General features: G+C 43.3%; 1 pseudogene; it reads left to right on the forward strand.

The window, feature by feature from the left end:
- Window positions 1-10,333: 10,333 nt before the first annotated feature.
- LOC140500816 (tryptase-2-like) lies at window positions 10,334-14,367 on the forward strand (annotated as a pseudogene).
- Window positions 14,368-19,093: the final 4,726 nt, after the last annotated feature.

Here is a 19,093-nt window from a genome sequence, read left to right on the forward strand (position 1 = left end):
GAGACCAAAGGAGGAAGGGTCACAGTTCCCAGGAGGTCTGGAATTTTGAGACAGGGTTGAGGTGTATTGAATTCCTAGGTTCCTTAGGAACTGGGGAGAACATTGTGAGAGGGTCTGAAGAAAGTGAGCCTTCTCTGATTGGGATTTGTGGGGAGAAGAACAGACAGCTGAGGATCAAGACTCTTATTTAGATTAGAAACTCCCTGAAGGCAAGAATAGTGTTTTACCTAAACTTGGTCCCCTGTTCTTTGTCCAATTGAGTAGTTGTCTGCATATAAGGAATGATTAATGAAGGTTTATAGAACTGAATCAGCCCTATGTTTTTTTGTTCCAGATTTTGCCACTAGGCTCAAAGTCAAGGCAGATTCTGAAGTGTTTCAAAGTCACAACCGTTTTGCCCTTATCTCCCTATTGCTTGGGATCAAAGATGTCACCAGGCTCGTGCCAAAGCTAAGTCACCCCCAGCCAGGAGTGTGCAGATGCCAGCTTGAGATGGCTCACTAGCATTTTCAGTGTGAGTATTTACATCTTGGAGATCAGCAAATGCTACGAACCAGGGCATGATTCATTGTTGTGTGGATTGTCTCGATTTCAGGAAGTGTTAATTAGGCAGATTAAACTTTAAAAACGTGTTGTCCATACTTTTTTTCTTCTTCCAGAAACTGGTTGTTAAATATTTCCCGAACACACTCCTACTCTTTGCCCAAATAGAACAACATTCAAGAGGACCCAAGGACTAAGGAGAGGGGCAAGACTGAGGCATAGTGAAGACTCCATGTCCCCTTCCCCACAATCCACGTGTAGATAACCACAATCCAGTCGCTACCTCCAAGTTTTCCCACCTATCCACCCCGATAAACGGATGTATCCAATCAGATTGGTGCCTCTGGGAGGCTGTGGAAAGCTAACATGCTGCCCTACCCCACCATCAGCCTCACTTGACTTACTCTCATGTCCTTTCCTGACCCTAAATCATCTTGCCTCATCTTTTCAGCAGTCCTTTGGTCTTCTTCCTCTCACCCGTGTGTGCTGTTACTTCATTCATATCAATCAAAAAGTTTTTTAATTGCATGCCTACAAGATGCTGAGGCCCTGGGGCAAGGGTGGGGAATCTGTGGCCTCTCCGCTCCGTGTGGCCCTCTATGTCCTCAAGTGCAGCCTTTTGACTCGAGTGCAGGTTTACAGAACAAATCATTTTACTAAGGGGATTTATTCTGTGAAGTTTGGATTCAGTCAAAGGGTGGTACCTGAGGGCATGGGGCATCAAGGCCACAGGTTCCTCACCCCTGGCCTGGGGGATCAAGTAAATACATGAAGCAGCCCCTACCACTGAAAGACTTTCCATTTTACAGGGGAAACCACATGAACACAAGGAAGGTAGCATGGTACCCTTGCAACAGAATTAGCTTTAATATCAGAGAACCTGGCTCCCAATTTCATGTCTGGGGCTTACTTGTGTGACCTTGGGCCACTTAGTTAAAATCCCATCAGTTTCACTTTCTTTATTCACAAAAAGGATGTGTTGAATTAGGTCAGGGTTCCTAAACCCAGGCCCTGGGAACTTAAAAATTTTTTGGATAACTACTTCAGTGTAATTAATTGGTTTCCTTTTTAATCCTACTTATTTTATTTTATGTACTTAGTAGCATTCTGAAGAGTCCGTAGGCCAGACAAAGGGACAAAAAAAGTCAAGAACCCCTGGATTACATTGTCTCTAAATCTATGATCCTACATAAATATATCCAAAGTAAGGTTTTTTTTTTTGTTTTTGTTTTTTTACAATATCTATAAAACAGATATAAAGTCATTTTGGAGGGTGAGATGCTAGCAGTTGGGAGGGAATAGTAAAGATCTTTTGCAGGAAGTGGCATTTGAATTGAAATCTGATGGTAAGTAGGAATTCTAAGAGGCAGAGGTAAAGAGGGAGGAAATGTTAGGCATGGGGAAGGATCTGTGCAAAGTCACAGAGGCGGGAGATGGAGGGTTTTGTGTGAGCGGCAGCACGACCAGTTTGGTCAGACTGAAAAGTGAATGAAGAGGAGTGATGCTTTAAAAGAATGAAATGTGAAGTTGGAACTAAGTTGTGAAGGGCTTTAAATGCAAAAATAGAGAAATTTGTATTTGAATCTAGAAGTCATAGGAAGTCATGGTCCGGGTCTGGTTTCTATTACTGTCACCCCATTCATCTGAGTCCCAAAAGGCCCATGGGAAAAAGAAGCTTCTGGTGACCCTTGCTCTGGAAACCAGGCACTGGAAACTTCTATTCTAAAGCAGATCTCCAGCCTGGGAGCTAGGAGAGCTGGGTTCTCCTCCCAGCTCCAGCTTTCATTTTCTGTATGACTTGAGACAGGATATGGCCCTTGTCTGAACCCAGATCAAGGGCTTGCATTCAGCTTCCACTGTGTTTCATGTGTAATTGAGAACGGAGGGGGATTAAGGAAGGTCTGGGAGTATGTGAACAGAGTCCTAACCACTTCCTCCTTATTAATTCTGGCAAGTTTTGAGGGTTGAAAGGAAACCAAGAGTTGAGAAGTCTTGCTGGCATTCTGGGAGAGAAGTGGTAGAGATGAGGAGAGGACAAGAGAAGATAGGAGAGAGGAGAAGGAGAAGAGAAAAAAAGAAAGGAGAACTAGAGTGGAGACGAGAAGAGGAGAGAGAAGAGGAGAAGAAAGAAAAGGAGAGGATAAGAGAGGAAAGAAGCAGAGAGGAGAGAAGAAAAGAGGAGAGAGAGGAAATGAGAGGAGGGGATGAGTGGAGAGGATAGGAGAAGAGAGGAGAGACAAGGAGAAGAGGAAAGAGGAGTGGAGACTACAAGAGAGGAAAGGAGAGAAAAAAAGAGGAGAGCGGATGAGAGGAGAGGGAAGGAGGAGAAAAGAGAAATGGAGAAGAGAGGAAAGGAGAGGAGAGAAAAGCAGAGAGGAGAGGACAAGGTGATATATAGATATAGGACCTGGACAGATTGCATCAAAGACTCTCAGATAGGAGCTATCAGGAACGAGGAAGTCTGGTTTGCTGTGTCATCCCCTACGTGACTTAAGAAATTATATGTGACCTGGGCTTCTGTTTAACAGTTAGAGCAGTGGGTAGTCCAGAAGGGAAGATTTCAACCAAAGTAAAATTGAAGTTAATATAAACAGGAAAGACAGTATATAACATAGCAAGTTTGGGGCTCTTCTTCCTTTTGTACAGATTTCCCCTTTTCTCCTCTGCTACTGCTACCCCCCTGGTCCAATGATCCCACCCCCTTTATGCCTAGACTGTTGAAATAGCCTTCTGGTTGGTGCCTCTAACTCAAATCTTTCTTCAGTCCAGTCCAGACCCTGCTTATCTATCAAATTGTTCCTAAAGTATAGGTCTGATCATATTACCTTCCCCTTGTCTCTTCTTTCCCAATTCAATAAATTCCAATGAAACATGGAGGGTAATTAAATGGTGGCCTTCTGTAGTGCAGGGTGGGGAGGGAGGGAGAAAAAAAAAGAAACATCAAGGACATCAGGGTCACAGGAATATAGAATCAGGGGAGAGAAAAAGGTATAAAAAGAATAGAAAAGCAGGAAGGGCCTGGGTCATGAAGAGCTTTAAAAGTCAAATAGAGGATTTTATATTTAACTTTGGCGGCAATGGAATGACTAGAGTTTACTTAAAAGTGACATTTGGATACTCACCTCCATAGGGCAGAAATATGTTCCAACACAAATCCTAGTGCCCAGACAAGTAGTCCCAAATGTCAGAGACACCTTGCTGTGGGTCTCCGAGTGCCCTTGAAAGAACCTGGTTTTTCCTTCCCAACCTTAGAGTCAGTTGATGCTATCTCATCCATACTTCCCAAATGATCCTACCCTTGCCCTTCCCCCATGAGCCAGCCACAGGATCCATGCTGGACATCTTTGCCTATGATCAGGATTCCTTTAAATTAAAGGGACCTATTCCTCCCCATGCTTGGGGATCATTCTGGCAGACTCCAGCTGGATTCTCATTTGATAACCAGCTAAAGGAAGCAGCTTGGCACAGAAGAAAGAGCCCTGGATGTCTCATATCCTTTCCAACTCTACAGTCTTTGATTTGGAACCAGAGGACCTGAGTTCGAATCCTTGTTCTTCTAGTTACTATCTATGTGACCTTGGGCAGGTTATTTAACCCTTCTTGACTTTAGTGTCTTCATATGTAAAATGAGGGGACTGTACTTGTTGGATTTTGAGGTCCCTCAATATCTATGATCCCATGAGTCCTTACAGCTGTAAGTCTATGATTCCAGGTGTCCTCTTTGCAGTCCTGACAGATTGTACTTACAAGTCTCCTTTTCTGTGGTACAGCTGCCATTGTCTGGAGGCAGGTGCTAAACAGCAAAAAGTTTCCAGGATGAGCTGGGAGCTGCTGTGCTACAAGCAGATAAAAGCACAGTAGATCAGTGGTGGCAATGGCAGAAAGGCAGATAGACTAAAACAGTCCAAGAGGCAGACAGATGCTTACCCTCTTCCCCTCAGAGTGGGGTTTGTATGGAATAGCCATGAAAAATCAAGTGTTTATTATTTTCAACCTCTCCATTCCTCCTCTCCTCTCTTTTCTTTTCTTCTCCTCTTCATTACTCCTCTCTTCTTTTTTTTCTCTCCTCTCTTATCTTTTTCTGTTTTCCTCTTGTCTCCTCTTGTTTCCTCTGCTCTCCTCTCCTCTCTTTATACTCTTCTCCTTTCCCAGAATGCTACCAGGGCTTCTCAGCTCCTGGTTTCCCTCCAATCCTTAGACAATTATTATTATTTGCCAGATACTATACTAAGGCCTGAAGATATACAATAGAAAAGCAAAACTAGTCCCTATTGTCAAGGAGCTCATGATCTAATGAGGAATGCAACATGCAAATGACTAAGTACGAACAAGACGTATCCAGAATAAGTTAGAGGTTGTCTCCTAGAGAAGCACAAACGTTATGGGAGACTGAGAAAAGATTCTTGCAGATGAAATTTTAGCTGAGGCTTGAAGAAATCCAGGGAAGCCAGGAGGCAAAAATGGAGGAGAGCTTTGCAAGTTATTGGGACTGGGATGGTGGCAGCCAGTGAAAATACAGAGTTAGGAGAGAGACGGAGTGTCTTGGGCACAAAATATTAACATAGAAGAACAAAACTTGACTTTCAGGCATTGCAGGCTGTGGAGGGTGGGGGTTAGGGGCAGGTAGGTTGGTACTGAGGTATCTACTTGGTATTAATGAGTCCAACAGCACCGCCCCCCCCCCCCCCCACCAAGGATTCTGTGGATTTATTTCAAGGAGTCCCTAAATTCAAATGGGAAAAATTGCATCTTTATGGTCACTAACCTCTAACTTACATCTTTCATTTTCTTCAATTATGAAAGTAGGCAACAAACCACAGTAGTATTAACACTATCTGTGACTTTGTCACCGCTAGAAATCATAAATATTTTCACATCACATTACGGTTTTTGGAGATATATGGAAAGACTGTTTATATTCATCACCACTTTGAAGTTACTGTAGTTATCAGATCTGTAGCTGTATTGTATGTAATAGCACTTTTTATGCCTACAGACTATATTTCAATGCAATCCTATGTATTTTATTTTATGCATTTAAAAATATTATTCTGAAATGAGAGTCCACAAACCGAATATATATATATGTACAAAAGGGACACAGGAAAGGTTAAGCATCCCTGCTGTATGTGGAAATGGAACTTTCAATACAGAGGCAGAATCAGACAGAGAAAGAGAACAGAAGTCTTGTGTCCCAGAAGAGTTTTGTAGGGTCTAGGATTTGGTGGGATTGGATTGAAACAACAGAAAGAGATGCCACTCCACAAGGTGATGTCCTTTCAAAGACTGGGATGACAAGCTTTCCCTTTTGTGACCTTTGAGGTGAATATTTTCTTTTTCTATGAATTCAAGGTAATAATACCTGTGTAACAGCACCCAGGATCCCCTTCCATGTAGGTCTACAAATTCTAGGAACTTTGTGGGTCTGCATCAGAGGTGTGCTGGTTAATGTTTAATAACCAACTCTTCAAAAACACCCCTGCATATTACACAACTTTAAATTTTCGTATAAACATTTTCTCTAACTTCTCCTTAAGTCTAGACGATCAACCAAACAATAGATCAAATCCCAACTTATAGCATTTGCCAGTTTCTGAGTTGTAAATGCTTGCAGTGAAAATTTAACAATGAATTTGATAACCTATAGCTAGCTGGTCGGAGCTGGCTCCAGCACACCTCTGGACTTGGAGTCCACATAAAACCTTGGGGCAGGAGTCTCCACCAATGTACTTGCTTTTATAAGCTAACAGATCCAAAGTGGAAGACACTTAATCAAATAGTGTGATGAAGTAAGTGAGAAGTAAAAATTCCATATGTACATGGAGAACACAAAGCCTGCAACCATAATGAATTCACACATGTATGAAGGAATGAATTAAAAAACATTAAGCACTTAGTATGTACTGTTCTAAGTGCCAGGATACAAATTGCCATTTTCCTTGAAGGACCATGATAGAGCAGGTGAGAATCGTGATGGACCAGTATAGTCTTGGGAGAGTGAGATAGATCTGCTAGAAATTCTAGGGGCTATTTCATTCCTAAGTGACATTGGATAGGTCTATTAAACCCTCTGGGTCTCTATTTTCTGCCCTATAAAGTGACAGGATTAGTTAAGGAGGCAATATGGTGTAGTAGACAGAGTGCACAAAGAACCAAGAACCCTTGGGTTCAAATGTTGAATGACCACATTGTATAAACATGGCCAAATTGCCTTTTCTCTCTGGGCCCGAATTTTCCCAGCTATAAAATCAGGACAATGGATTAGATCACCTCTAAGTCTCTACTAAATTCTGAAATCCTGTGATCTTATCATGTTATTCAACAGTCACTCAGTCAGTCCTTATTAAGTACTTGTTATGGGGAGTGCATTGTGTTGAACACTAGGGAATCCAAAATGTTTAAATAAGACAGGGCTTTGTCTTCAGGGAGCTCATAGTATAAGGAAGAGGCTAACACACAAACATATATCTATTTCTTCTGGAGGGGAGGAAGACTGAGTCTTTGATTTCATTCGTAGGATAGAACTCCAGGTATGCCAACTCCTTCCACCGGTACAGATTGGAACCTGTTCTACAATTTGTAGTCTTGGGAAGTTCCCTGGAACACTGCACTGAGGAATTGCCTAGGCATGCCTAGGGTCACGTAGGGACTATGTGTCAAAAACAGGTCTTGAACATCGGTCTTACTGATTTTAAGGCCATTACGCTATAGTTCTCATGGATAATTATGTTACACAAAATTACATAGAGGAATGCAAAACAAGGTGCTAGATGAGATCTGGGCAGGACAAATATAGGATTCTTAAACACCTTTATCCTATTCCCAGTGGGTTCCAGAGGCTGGAATTTTGAAGTGAGCCAGGAAATAGGGGTGAGGGTCAAAGGAGCAGGAGAGGGATGGAGATAGAATGAGAGGAAATGGAAATACAGGAATCTTTTTGGAGAATAACTTGACCTCTCAGCAGATATCCTGGCTCCTTTGAGGAGAGCTAAGTGTTTCTTGGGCTCTCCTCTATTTCCCACTTCTGGTCCTGACTGAGCTGGAGAATCTGGTCATGGTAAGGATCCTGCTCCCCTCCCAGACCTTGGCCATCAGGTCCAAAGAGCCTAGGTTTCAGCCACATAGAGCAGAGATGCTGCCTTGGAGGGTCCATGCCAGATCTTAGAACCCAGGGACTGAGTACTGTTGACTTGAGTCTTCTTCCTTTTTTCTTTTTTTTTTCTTAATTTATTTAACTTTTAACATTCATTTTCACAAAATTTTGGGTTCCACATTTTCTCCCCTTTTGTCCCCTCCCCCCACCCCAAAACACCGAGTGTTCTAATTGCCCCTGTCTGCCAATCTGCCCTCCCTCCCTCCCCACCCCTTCCCTTTGGAAGGCAAGCAATTCAATATAGGCCAGATCTGTGTAGTTTTGCAAATGACTTCCATAATAGTAGTGTTGTGTAAGAACTAATTATATTTCCCTCCATCCTATCCTGTCCCCCATTACTTCTGTTCTCTCTTTTGATCCTGACCCTCCCCATGAGTGTTGACCTCAAATTGCTCCCTCCTCCCCGTGCCCTCCCTTCCATCATCCCCCCCACTGCTTATCCCCCTATCCCCCACTTTCCTGTATTGTAAGATAGGTTTTCATACCAAAATGAGTGTGCATTTTATTCCTTCCTTTAGTGGAATGTGATGAGAGTAAACTTCATGTTTTTCTCTCACCTCCCCTCTTTTTCCCTTCACTAAAAAGTCTTTTGCTTGCCTCTTTTATGAGAGATAATTTGCCCCATTCCATTTCTCCCTTTCTCCTCCCAATATATTTCTCTCTCACTGCTTGATTTCATTTTTTTTTTTAAGATATGATCCCCTCCTCTTCAGTTCACTCTGTGCACTCTGTCTCTATGTGTGTGTGCATGTGCATGTGCATGTGTGTGTGTGTTATCCCACCCTGTACCCAGATGCTGAATAGTTTCAAGAGTTACAAATATTGTCTTTCCATGTAGGAATGTAAACAGTTCAACTTTTGTAAAGTCCCTTATGATTTCTCTTTGCTATTTACTTTTTCATGCTTCTCTTCATTCTTGTGTTTGAAAGTCAAATTTTCTTTTCAGCTCTGGTCTCTTTATCAAGAATGCTTGAAAGTCCTCTATTTCACTGAAAGACCAATTTTTCCCCTGAAGTATTATATTCAGTTTTGCTGGGTAGGTGATTCTTGGTTTTAGTCCTAGTTCCTTTGACTTCTGGAATATCCTATTCCACACCCTTCGATCCCTTAATGTGGAAGCTGCTAGATCTTGTGTTATCCTGATTGTATTTCCACAATACTTGAATTGTTTCTTTCTAGCTGCTTGCAATATTTTCTCCTTGATCTGGGAACTCTGGAATTTGGCCGCAGTGTTCCTAGGAGTTTCTCTTTTTGGATCTCTTTCAGGCGGTGATCTGTGGATTCCTTGAATACTTATTTTGCCCTCTGGTTCTAGAATCTCAGGGCAGTTTTCCTTGATAATTTCATGAAAGATGATGTCTAGGCTCTTTTTTTGATCCTGGCTTTCAGGTAGGCCCATCATTTTTAAATTGTCTCTCCTGGATCTATTTTCCAGGTCAGTTGTTTTTCCAATGAGATATTTCACATTATCTTCCATTTTTTCATTCTTTTGGTTTTGTTTTGTGATTTCTTGGTTTCTCATAAAGTCATTAGCCTCCATCTGTTCCATTCTAATTTTGAAAGAACTATTTTCTTCAGTGAGCTTTTGAATCTCCTTTTCCATTTGGCTAATTCTGCTTTTGAAAGCATTCTTCTCCTCATTGGTTTCTTGAACCTCCATTGCCAATTGAGTTAGCCTATTTTTCAGGGTGTTATTTTCTTCAGCATTTTTTGGGGTCTCCTTTAGCAGGGAGCTGATCTGCTGTTCATGCTTTGACTGCATGTCTCTTATTTCTCTTCCCAGCTTTTCTTCCACCTCTCTAACTTGATTTTCTATGAGCTCTTCTATGGCCTGAGCCCATTGAGTGGGCTGGGATATAGAGGCCTTGACTTCTGTGTCTTTGCCTGATGGTAAGCATTGTTCTTCCTCGTCAGAAAGGAAGGGAAGAAATGCCTGTTCCCCAAGAAAGTAACCTTCTATAGTCTTATTTCTTTTCCCTTTTCTGGGCATTTTCCCAGCCAGTCATTTGACTTCTGAATATTCTCTTCACACCCACTTCGCCTCCGGATCCTCCCAGCCAGCACTTGGGGTTTGAGATTTAAATGCTGCTTCCCAGCCTGAGGGCTTTTGGGTGGGGGCAGGGCTGCTGTTCAGTGTGAGATTATGTTCAGGTGCTCAGGTGGGGGCAGGGCCACCTCACAGGCTCAGTTCCCTCAGGGGGTTTATGCAGAGACCTTCAACAATGGATCTGGGCTCCTGCCTGCTTGGGGAGCCCTGGTCTGCTCCCACCTCTGCTGTTGCCTCCTGAGGGGGCCTGAGTTATGGGGGCACCCCACTCCCCTCTCGACCCGCCAAAGAGACCCTCTCACCGACCCCTGTCACCTGTGGGTGGAGGGACCCTCGTGGCCGCTGGAGATCCCGTCCCTGAAGCCCGCTCGGATCTTTTCCTCTCAGTGCCGCGGCCGCGGCCGCAGCAGGGCTGTACTCAGCTCCCAGTCCCGGCGCCCAGTCCGCGGCGCGAAGGACCTTTTGCGAGAGGTTTGCAGGTCTCTCTGGAACAGAAATCTCCCTCGCTCCAATGTTCTGTGGACTCTGGGTGCAGAATTCGCCGTGATTTACTTTTTTGTAGATGTTCTATGGGTTGTGGGTTCGGAGCTATGTGTATGTGCGTCTTTCTACTCCGCCATCTTGGCTCCGCCCCCTTCCTTTTTTTCTTCCTCCAGGTGTTTTGCCTGCTGTTTATGACCCTTCCCCTTCTGGGAAACTCATCCCTGTTGTTCAAGGTGACTCATAACTCTATCTAACTGTTGCCCTGCCCCTTGCCCCATGGAGAATGTGTCCTGGGAGTCAGGGGAGAATGGTTTGGCTCTTCCCTGGGGATGAGTAGGTTGCTTAGGGCAGAGATAGTTGCTAGGGGACAGGACCTATGATTTCTTCCTGTGTGAATGGGAGCTCATCACAAGTTAGCATAGTTTCATTCTTTGCACTTGCATTCCCAGTATTCTACACAGTGCCTGACCCATAGTAGGTGCTTGATAAATACTTCTTCAGTGAACTTTTGAGCCTCCTTTTCCATTTAGCTAACTCTGCTTTTTAAAGCATTCTTCTCCTCATCGGCTTTTTGAACCTCTTTTGCCAATTGAGTTAGCCTATTTTTCAAGGTGTTATTTTCTTCAGCATTTTTTTGGGTCTCCTTTAGCAAGGTGTTGACCTGCTTTTCATGCTTGTCTTGCATCTCTTTCATTTCTCTTCCCAGTTTTTCCTCCACCTCTCTAACTTGATTTTCAAAATTCTTTTTGAGCTCTTCCATGGCCTGAGCCCATTGAATATTTATTTTGGATGTTTGGGATACAGAAGGCTTGACTTTTATGTCTTTTCCTGATGGTAAGCATTGTTCTTCCTCATCTGAAAGGATGGGAGAAGATATCTGTTCACCAAGAAAGTAACCTTCTATGGTCTTATTTCCCCCCCCCCCCCTTTTCTGGGCATTTTCCCAGCCAGTTATTTGACTTCTGAGTTTGCTGTTCACACCCACCTCACCTCCAGATCCGCCCAGCTAGTGCTTAGGGGCTGAGATTTCAATGCTGGTCCTTAGCCTCAGGGTTTTCGGTGGGGGTGGGGCTGCTATTCAGTGTGAGATTCAGTTCAGCTGCTCGGGTAGGGGGCAGGTCCACCACAGGGGCTCAGTTCCCTCAGGGCGTTTATGCAGAGACCTTCAATAATGGATCTGAGCCCCTGCCTGCTTTGGGGGCCTCTGTCTGCTGCTGCCTCCCAAGGGGGCCTGAGTTATGGGGACACCCCACTCCCCTCTCAGCAAGCTGGAAAGACCCTCTCACTGACCTTTGGCACATGTGGGTGGAGGGACCTGTGCAGCTGCTGGAGATCCCGTCCCTGAAGCCTGCTCCTATCTGCTTCTCTTGGTGTCGAGTGGCCAAGGCAGGGCTGTGCTCTGCTCTGGGTCTGGGGTGCGACGGACCTTTCGAATCAGTTTTTCAGGTCTCTCTGGAACAGAAATCTCCTCCACTCCGTTGTTCTGTGGCTTCTGCTGCTCCAGAATTTGTTGGGAGTTCTTCTTTACAGGTATTTTATGGGCTGTGGGTTCAGAGCTAGCAATGTGTATCTTTCTACTCTGCCATCTTGGCTCCTCCCTTGATAAATACTTCTTAATGGATTTACAGAAGGATGTAATGGAAAGAATGTTGGACTCAAGGTCAATAAAGATCTAACTTTAAATCCTGTCTTTGTTGCTGAGTGGCCTGAGGTGCTTAACCCTTGTGAGTCTCAATTTCTTCATCTGTAAAATAATAACATTTGTAGCACCTTTCCTTATAGGGTTGTTGTAAGATGATCTCGTATTGCTAGAACTAATGGAAAGGATACTGCAAGGCTCAAAGTGCTTAAGGAATGTCAGCCTGGTGGCTGACATTATTATGATTGCTGGGAGATGGGTAACATCTCAATTGTTAACCAGTTCATGACAGAGAGTCTCAGTTCCAGGGGATCACTTGCAGTGTAGGAAGCCTGGGTGGAAGGACTAGTTTAACAGCACTCACTCCTTGCATACTCGCTTGTGTCTCCACTCAGATGAAAGCAGGGCTAAGAGTATTGGGGGCAGTACAGCTCAGGAGGAAGAGTGGCCCTGGCAGATCAGTCTGAGGACAAAATCAGATGGTTTCTGGAAACATTTATGTGGGAGCTCTCTCATTTCTCCCCAATGGATCCTGACTGCTGCCCACTGCCTTGAAAGGTAAGTCACCTTCCTCCCTCTCAGAGTGATGCAGGCGGGCATGAATTGGGGGTGGGACAGAGAGAGAGCCTCAGGGCTCTGAGGAAGGAGAACTGGATTCTCTTTCAGACTGTGCCACATACTAACTCACTGTAAGACCTTGGACAAGTCGTTTTCCCTCTCTGGGACTCAAGTTTTCTAAAATGGGGATACCAATCCCTATCCTGGCTCCCTCAGTTGGCTATTGGATGAAAAATCTCCTTCTCATTTGCAAAGTGCTTAACAGATGTGTGGTACTGTTATTATTATTAGATGGGAAATCCAGGGGAAAGAGAAGATGAGTTGGCAGGAGGAAAGCTAGAGAGCTTCCCTGAATCATGGTGTTGGGAGGCTATGGGAGTTCTAAGAAGGTCCAAATGCCCAGTTCCATGGGTGAGCACTAGAGGGCACAGATGGGCACAAGTAGGTCTCAGGATTCTTGGGACATGTAGCCCCTCTAAGTAATATCGTTCTCCCTCCTCCTCCAGTGCTGTAAATGATACCTCACAATTCATGATCCAATTGAGGCAACAGAATCTACATGAAGATGACCACCTGATGCCCCTGGAAGCGATCATCATCCATCCCAACTATACTGATGTGTTTCTGGGTTTTGACCTTGCCCTGATAAAGCTCCAATTCCCTGTAAAATTGACTGAAATTGTTCAAACCATCACACTCCCTGAAGCCTCCCAGATTTTCACCTCAGACATGGAATGCTGGGTCATTGGTTGGGGGGACATTGCATTTGGAGGAGACCACTGCAGGGGAAGGTGGTATCCTGAGATTTCCCAGAGTTGGGTCAGGGCCAGGATCAAGGCCAGGACTAGATATTGCAAGGACTGTGGTGAAGATAGCAGAAAAGGCTGTTATTAATGAAAAATATTTTGAATATTCTGTGTTTCCCCCCACATGGAGCAGAGATGCTATATCCTGGACTCTTTCTGTCTTTCCACCAGACTCCTGTGCCTTAATGTTTAGACCTATGGGAAGAGGCACTAGGTTGTTTTTTCTTTTTTTTTGAGACAGAGTTTCATGGCCTTGAGGAAAGAGCACTGGATTTGAAATCAGAGGTGCCAATCCAAACTTGGGTGCTTACTAACTGTATGACCATAGACAAGTCATTTCCCCTAAAGAGGAGGAAAAGAGGGCCCAAAAGGGCCTGAGTTTTCTCCCTTAAAAATGAAAAGTGATCTCTAAAATATCTCATCTCTAAATGACTGTCCTATGCTAAAAGACAGTCTGTCTTTGGCTATGTTCCTCTGCGGATCCTGGTTAGCCTTTGAGACTACTGTACCCCCATCCCACAGGGTAAGACACTATGCCCAGATCCATTGTGTCTTCTTCTCTAATCCAGCTGCAATGTTTTACTATCTCTTCCCTTTACAATGCCTCTGCCCCCTCCCTACACTTTGAGGAAGGTACAGATTTCCTTAATGGACTCCCTAACCCGTGATCAGGAATTCAGTCAGGGGACTGTTCCTGAATCTGAGAGGATCATCTTAGATAACATGGTCTGTGCTGGTGAAACTGGCAAGGACTCTTGCCAGATGGGAAACTGTTCCTTCTCCTACTTGTGCTCCCTTCTCTGATTCTAGATTGAACCTAGGGTTCCTGTTCTCTTGTGAATTCTCTGTTCCTTGGGCCATCCTCACAGACTTTCTCTTGTCTTCCGGGATGACTCTGGGGGAGCCCTGGTCTGTGATGTGCAGAACTCCTGGCTCCAGGTTGGAATAGTGAGTTGGGGAGTTGACTATGGTGCTCCCCATAGACCTGGAGTCTATACTTTTGTCATGACCTTTGTGCATTGGATGAACCAGTATATGTAGTGATCTTCTGCTCCAATTTTTCCTTCTCCTCCTTCATCACATCATCACTTTAATGTTTCTAGCCTCCACTTCTGCTGGAAAACCAATGCAACTATTCCTTGATCCTCCCCATCACACTGGATTCATGTTGCCTTCCCTGAGGCATCTCTCCTTTGCCACCCTGAGTGGTGCAGGGCTCAAAACAGAGAGCCCTGGTACTAGGAGTCAGGACACCTGGCTTCTGGTGTGCTCTGTCACTGTCTCACTGGGTGACCTTGGTCAAGTTGGATGGAGTTCTTCTCGTTTACAGGGTTTTATGTTTCTGCTCTGTGTAGACAGTTGGATTATTTCAGAAGATGGTGGGTGGAACAAGAAGGAGAGAGGGAAAGAGGCTGGTTTACATGGCATTGCTTGTATTTTATTAAACTGTTTGTATCTCTTACTCTGGAATGAATGTTCTTTCTTTGGGCTGGTTCTGGCCAAGGGAGTGGGTATTATATGGAAAGAATACAAAGTGATGAGGACCTTTGGAAGGAAGTTAGTTACTAGGAGGCAAGTTTTAGGTTCATATGAGGGAAAAGATACTTCCTCATAATCAGCTGTATAGAAATGAACTGGGCCTCTTTGGGAGGTCCCAGGGGGATTATAGATTTAGAGATAGCAGGAATTTAAGACAATATCCTGTCCAACCCCATACTTTCCAGACAAAGTCCAGGGTGTGCCCAAAGTCACATATCTACTGAGTATCAGAGATAGGATTTTAACCCACATTTGAAGTCTTTGCATCTCACCTGTCTATGCCATATAGCTCAGGAATTTTTAGGTAAAATCATTGGCTTACTATTTTATTCCCTGGTGGCAAGTAATGAAGATGAACACTTGTGCTCCTCTTGATGGGATGGGAGTTTCAAGCCTTCTCTCACCTGAAAATCCACCATGAACCATTCAATTCATGGTCCTGCTGTTTCTGAGAGAGATCCTTAGTAGTGGTGCCAATGGCTTCCTAGCTGCCTATCTGCCCAGACACCAGACCCACCAATTCATGTAGATAGGGCTCCTTTTAAAAAATTTAATTAATTTATTTGTTTTAATAAATCACTTACATAAGTTTTAAATTTGATCCCCCTTATCCCCTCCCCGAGATGGTGTGCAATTCTATATGGATTCTACACATACATTCCCATTAAATACATTTTCACATTAGACATGTTGCATAGAAGAATTAAAACTAAAGGGGGAAACCATGCGAAAATCAAAACAAAACAAAATATAACACAAGAGAAAATAGTCTGCTTCATTCTGCATTCTGATTCCATAGTTCTTTCTCTGAATGTGAATGGCATTTTGCCTCAAGAGTTCTTTGGGAATGTTTCAGGTTCTTGCATTGCTATGAAGGACTAAGTCTATCACTCAGCATCAGTTCATATAAGTCTTTCCAAGTTTTTCTAAGTCTGCCTGTTCCTCATTTCTTATAGTACAATAGTATTCCATTACATTCATATGCCACAGTTTGTTCAGGCATATCCCAATTAATGCATATTCCCTTGATTTCTAGTTCTTGGCCATCACAAAAAGAACTGCTATAAATATTTTTGTACATGTGGCATTGTTTCCCATTTTTATAATGTCTTTGGGATACAGCCCTAGAAGCGATGTTGCTGGGTCAAAGGGATAGGACTTTTAACTTCCTTCTTTGCATTTATTCTTTCCTCCTTTTAGAGGCAGGCCAGGTTCTGACCTTGTGAGCTTGAAAATGTTTGGGAGAGTGAGTCTGAGATCAGGGAGCCAGAGTGAAGGGCAGGTTTTGCAGGAAGCCAATCCCAGTGAGGAATGAATTCCTGAGACACATTCTTGAGCCAGCACAGAAGAGGATGGAAGCCAGCCTAGAGAAAGGGATAGAAGTCTAATCCTAGCTTTGTGAAGTGAACTTGGTAGAGGATAAAGCTATGTGAAAACTGCTGTAAGTTAGAGCCTTCTCTCTTCAGGGTCCAAGTGGGTTAGAGTGTGCCCCCAGGAGATGGGAGGAGACTTTGGTACTTCTTCTTATATCTTCTCAGTAAATATCCCTTTAATAGGTGACACAGTAGATAGAGGGCTGGACCTGGAGTCAGGAAGATTCAAATTCAGGGGTTCAAATCTGACTTCAGATAATTGCTATCTGTGTGACCCTGGGCAAGTCACTTAACTATCTTTGCCTTAGTTTTCTCATCTGCAGAATGAGCTGGAAAAGAAAATAGTGGCAAGAAGTTTTGACCCTGTCTTAGACCTGACCACCTGACCTTCTTAGGAAGCAGCTCAGAATTCCAGACCTTGGCCACCATGTTTCTCTCTATCTCTCCCTTCTGGACAAATTCTGTTGTCAATCTGTTCTCATCAGGTCTCCCAGAAAACCCCTTAATTGTCAGATTCCACAGGATCCTGTAGAACAGGTGGTGATGGTGGGGCTTATTTGGTATGAGTTTATATCTAGAAATGACTCCTGCTCCTTCTGCCCTCACCCCTACATTGGTCTTGTCTTGACTGGCTTTATAAGATGTCCAAAGCTTTGTTACTGGAGTTCACTCTTTGGGAGTAAGCCACTTTTTTTTTCAGTCTTCAAATGCAACAAAGTTGTCTTTTTCCTAGGAAGGAGGAGATCAGGAAGTGGATATCAGTCAACCATCCTAGGTCAGGTTTCTAACCTGGGTTTGAGCCAAGATGGGAGAGAAACCCTTAGAGAAAAGTAGAAGCCATTTGGAAGAAACTTCATCTTTACCCTCTTGTGGTATAGTTAGTCTTTCTTCCTAAGCTGGGCAAAAACTGAGAATCACCAGTGGAGATTTGAATGACATTGTGACTTGGATGATCTCTGCTGGTTTTCTTTCTGTTTTCTCTCAGAATAATTAGTCAGAGACAAGAAGATCAGGGATAACTAAGCAAAAATATTGAAAATCCATCTAGACCTTCTGTGCCAGAGGTCCTGTGATAATGGTTGTGGAAGGCAGAGAGCAGAGAGAAGCAGGTGGGACAGGGCAGGACAGCTGAGATGACTGTCCCCCAAATCAGGAGCCTAGGAAAGATAGCCTGGTGCACTGGTTAAAGTGCTGAGCTTGAAATCAGCAAGACCTGAGATGGAATCTCATCACAGACACTTATTAATGGGCTGCTTAAACTGGGCCAGTTACTTCACTTCTCTAAGCCTCAATTTCCTCATTTGTAAAGTGGGTGTAATAATAACACTCCCTTCACAGGGTTGCTATGAAGATCACATAAGATAAAATATGTAAGTATAGGATAGTGACTGGTCCTGTAATTCAATTAAAATAGAGAGTTTTTTCTTTGGAAACTCCCTCTACCAAATGTAGTCACTTCTTTATAGTGACTTTTGTCTTAAAGAGTTCCTTAGGGCACCTAAAAGTTAAAGAAATTGCTCAGGCTCATGTGACCAATGAGTATCGTTGGTAAGACTCAAATTCAGGTCTTTCTGGCTCTGAGGCCAACTCTCTTTCCATTATACCTTACTACCTCTCAATATATAAACATATGAAGCACTATCTATATCTTCACTACATAATAATGTTAAAAATGGTGATGATAATTTAAAGAAACTAGTTTGTCCCCTCCAAGACCTTTCAACTCTTCTTGGTTACCAGTTTCACTTGGGTCAAATTCTTTCAGTCCTTGAAATTTTCTGCCATGGAATAAAAGCACCCAATATGCTAGTTGTCCAGAGGCAGCCAAGAAGTCAATGGGGTTGTGACCCTAGTCCAACCAGGAGCCCATGTGTCCTTCAGGAGCTAGAGCCTGTCCATCTGCCTCTTTGTAGCCTCTGGCAAATTTTCCCTCATAGACCAGAGTAAGGTGAAGATCTGGGGTGGGTAAGATAGAGGACTGGTCTGGTAAGGTCCTAAAGCAAGGTCATAATTGTGTTCCCATGTTCTATCCTAGAGATGGCTGTATTAACATTAAAAAATCTTTGTATTCTGACTTCAACAAACATCAAATAAAATGGGCATTTCCTTATAGATAACAGAACAGAAAAAGAGCATGGTGCATGAAAATGCAGGTCTTTATTACATACAGTTTTTAGCTTCAATTCATAGCTGTTATACCCTATAAGATGGTTCAGAGATGAGATGGTCCACCTAAGGCAGATATGTGAAGGAGGATACTTTGGTCTTTGGAATTCCTGTTCTTATTTTTCAGGTGCCATGTTCTTTGTCAAGGCTTCAGTACCCTGGGTTTGAGCATTTCTCTGCCCTCTTTATATCAAAAGGCACACTTAGCAACTTTGTTGGAAATAATCTGATAAATGAATTTACACTGAGGAAGTAAATGACTAGCACCCTTCCTAAGGTGATTTGTGGTCTCACATACTTTATACTAAAGTAGAGGTTCTTAACATGGCATCCATGTGTGTAAAAAAAATTTGTAACTATTTCAGCATAATTTCTTTCTTTTCTAATCTTATATATTTTATTTTATACATTTAAAACATTGTTCTGAGAAGTGTTCTCCTCAGTGAGATTCTTAATTACTCAAGAGTTTGCTCTCACTGTCCACACAGGGAAAACCTTAGATGAAGATTGCCTACTGTCTGGTCTATGATATGAAGTTGAATGGACAGCTCCTAGATTCGGTCTGTCAGTGTGTCTACCTTGAATAAACAGAATAGGTGAGAACTGGAACTGAATAGTTGAGCTAGGATGCATTCTGGAAATTGCATGATGCTTTTAATGGTGACCCAAGAATTAACCCCAATTAAACCCTAAGTTTTTGATATTCCTCTAGTGATACTATGTGACTGCAAATAATGGACTACTAAATTTGCCCCCAAAATCAAAATAATGGGTCATCAAAGAGGC

This window comes from Notamacropus eugenii, chromosome 1, assembly GCF_028372415.1.
Source record: "Notamacropus eugenii isolate mMacEug1 chromosome 1, mMacEug1.pri_v2, whole genome shotgun sequence".
NCBI classification, from domain to species: Eukaryota; Metazoa; Chordata; class Mammalia; order Diprotodontia; family Macropodidae; genus Notamacropus; species Notamacropus eugenii.